This window comes from Ochlerotatus camptorhynchus, unplaced genomic scaffold (assembly GCF_037179485.1).
Source record: "Ochlerotatus camptorhynchus isolate MF236.1 unplaced genomic scaffold, CSIRO-AGI_Acam_v1.1 ptg000008l, whole genome shotgun sequence".
NCBI classification, from domain to species: Eukaryota; Metazoa; Arthropoda; class Insecta; order Diptera; family Culicidae; genus Ochlerotatus; species Ochlerotatus camptorhynchus.
In genome coordinates this window covers 1,281,281-1,285,136 of record NW_027040500.1, presented here as the reverse complement: position 1 = coordinate 1,285,136, position 3,856 = coordinate 1,281,281, and positions in this window count along the sequence as shown.

Sequence of the window (3,856 nt, the reverse complement as noted above, 5' to 3'; positions counted from 1 at the left end):
TCCAATACCAAATTATGATAATGCAATACCAAAACAATACCACACAGGTATTCTTTTGGTATCCATATATCAATTTTTGTTATTTTCAAAGTATTTTGCATGTAATTTTTTGGTATTATTCTTTGGTATTTTACCTCTTATGTCATGCTGGTCAATACAAAATTTTGGTATCAGATCAGAATTAGGTATTCATTAGTTATTTTCTCCTGCTCGGGTACAGTGACCGGCATAAAAAAAGATCCACCGGCTCACTTGTTAGATAAATCGGTTTTCTTTCCCAAGCACTTTTTAAAAGCTATATTATTGCACGTTTTAAGCTTGTTCTAGTACCACTTGTTATAGTACGTGCAAGAGTTTCAATATACGAATCAGTTCAGGTCAACCACTAACGAAATTCAAACGCACCCCTTGTTTACGGTATGACATAAAAAAAGATCCACCTGTAGAAAAAAAATTTTCCGTGTAAATTCCGTTGACATACCCCTCACAATTCCTAATGTTGACATTTGTTTATTTACATTCATCGCAAATCTCTGCTGCAGCGCTGAGAAGTAAACGTATTGTGCGAAAGTAACGAGTTTTTGAAAGTTCAAATATGGGTGGAAAGAAAATCTCGTATCAAATTCGGAATCTAATCGTTCGTGACTTTGAGAAAAACGAATCTCAGCGCAAAATTGCCGAAAAATACTCTGTGAGTCGCGGTGCGGTTCAAAAGATAATTTTGAAGCACCAACGGGTTGGAAGCGTTGCAGATCGATCTGGACGAGGACTTAAACGTAAATCTGATCACCGAGAGGACTCCAGAATCATCCGGGAAATCAAAAAGGATCCGTTTGTTACCATCCGCGGAGTGAAAGAAAAGTTGAACCTAACAATATCCGAACGAACAATTCGACGCCGCATTGCTGAGCACGGCTTAAAGAGTTATTTTGCTCGGAAGCGGCCGTTCATCAGCAAGGTCAATAAGGAAAAGCGTCTGAGGTAGCTCCTCTTTTGACTTTTCAATCAACAAGGATCAACCTTACCATGTTTTTTGTTAAAAAGTAATTGGAGTAGTTCTTTGTGTTGGGATTTTTGAGGAAATTTTCAATTGACGGCAATTGAGAAACATAGGGAAATCTTGGATATTGCAGATATCGATAAGCACTCTTTTTTTTATCGATTTCATTTATCGTTCTGCTTACAAAATTATTGCGAATGGAACAATGCAAAGTCAGCTCAAAACACTGAATATTTTTCATATGGTACTTCTCTTGTTGCAAATTTTGCTGCTTTTCTCTGGACTTCAAAATGTAAACACTTAATTCCAAATTTACGCGGTCATGTTTTTCCTCCTACGAAACCTAATGAAATCAAAGTTTGATGCAATTGGTTCCAAAAAAAAAAAAAAAAAAGAAAGTGTTCAAAGAAGGAAATGTTACATACATGTTTTTTCTAACTTTACCACAGTTTTGCTGTATGAATCAAGGTGATGAATTTGTTAAAGTTAGCTATATAATTATAAATAAAGCACATAAATGATTAAGGAAATAGTAAGACATTAGTTCAGGAGTGCTAGGAACACAGAATTATAAACCACGGTAGAATCATTCAAAACAATTGACAAGCCTCTTGATACCCTTTATCATTTTACAGTTGGTATAATCAATTTGACAGATCGATGTCCTTCTATTCCACTTGAAATCACTGAAATGGGGTCGATTTTTGATGATCGAGTTCCACATATGTTATGTCATTTGAGTTAACTTATTTCTTAGTGTTCAAGTACTTTCATTTGTAAACAGCAGTCAATGTTTATCTATGAACTAAACCCTACGTGAATGTTAAATCGATCTTTCCTTATGTGGTATTGATGCATATTTAACTTTTCGCGGCTGTTGGAATCAACGCACCTACGTCCACGGAGCATACGCAGAAGTGATTTGCAATTCGGTCAAAAGTTTTTTTTTTTAGCTTAGGTAGTTTAGGTTACGGTATGGTCGCGAAATCTTGAAATGATTGATACGTTCTTTAAATTAACTAATTTGATACAAAGCTCAGTAGTAAATAAGTAGAACATCTAGGAAGGAAACCAAAATTAATCAACTTGCCAACATAGGCTATCACATTTATTTTAGTGGCACTCTTTAAATGATACTAAGCCTTTTTTCTCGCTTCGGTTGTCTCGCACGGCTTTCGGAGTTTACGCGGTTTTCGTAACTTACATAATTTAGATATTTCGTTCAAAACGGATTAACGTATTCAATCGGATTACTATGCGGATGTATCTACGTGAACTCGTCACAGCATTTTTTCCATAACTATCTTGAAACAATACACAGTGTTAAAGCTGCCAACATAGACTACCCAACTAACAATTTTAGCTGCAGACTAGCTTATACATCAAAAATTTGCCTTATGCAGCTAGTTTTTGGCTGTACAAGCTGAGCTGCAGCTAAAATTGTTTGTTGGGTAGTCCTTCTGCTGTATTGTCAAATATACGAGCAAAATTGATTCAAATAGGTCAAGTCTTGAAAACCAAGTTGTAAAGCAGGAAAAAATGGGAATTGAGATGAAACTCCTCACCTGGATTAAGTCATATTTAACGAACCGTCAGCAAATTGTAAGATTCAGCGAGAAAAATCTAACCCAATTCATTTTGTACGTTAACGATATCTCTCTTATTTTGAAAAATCTCAGAGTGCTTATTTATGCTGATGACATGAAACTATTTTTAGAGATAAGAAATGATGATGATATGAATAGGTTTCAGAATGAAGTTCGTGTTTTTTTATTCGTGGTGTTGTTAAAGTTTGTTAGAACCAGTGATGAAAAAGTTCGCGATAACTCACTATGACTCGCGAACTTTTCCCATGGTGAACTTCGTTAAATATCGCGAACTTTTCCAACACTGGTTGGAACAAAATGTTAAAAAATGTAATCTTATAACTTACAGTAGAAAACTAGTAACACCAGGTATTCGTATTACATTAGGTAATCAAATTGTTCAAAGTTGTGATAAAATAAGAGATTTAGGAGTTATCATTGATGGATCATTATAACACAATAATTCATAGAGCAGGCAATATGCTTAATTCTATAAAGCATTTTGGATCTTTACACAATTAAAACATTTTATGCTGCCTATGCGAGGCCAATATTAGAATATTGCAGTGTTTTTTGGTCATCTTATATGAAAAGGCATGAAGAACGAATAGAGTAAATCCAAAGGCAATTTTTATAATATGCACTGCGTAAATTGGGAAGGACAGAATTTCCTCTCCCATCTTATGAAGCTCGTTGCTTGTTAATCAACATTTAGTCATTGAAAAAGCGTCGGGATTATGCTATGGTGAACAATATTGCTTCGCAACGCATTGACTCAGCTTTTTTTATCAAAACTTAATTTTTACCTTTTTGTCAATTGTGTAATCGACATTTGTTCGCAGTAGATAGTCTCCGCACTAACTACGTGAAATATGGACCGATAAATCGGATGATGCCTATTTATAATCTACACTGTGAAATAATAGACCTAAATATGCTGCCCCTAAAACTGCGAAATCATAGATCATAAGTAATAATGTTATTATGTAGTCTACGTTTTTGATTGACGAATAAATAAATAAATGAATAAATAAAAAAATGCAGAAAAACATGTTGGCCTTTTTCGATATTGAATAATAATCAAACAGAATATTACCACTGGAATTGTTGAATTATGATTAATTTCATGAATTTCGTCAGAAAGGGGATCAAAAGATTGTCCATTTATTTAGCATTAAGGCACCATGGCGGCAGAAGACTGTGCCTCTTAATCGACTTCCAAAGAATCGAAGAGAAATTTTCCAAATCGATATCCAAGCAGGATTACCTC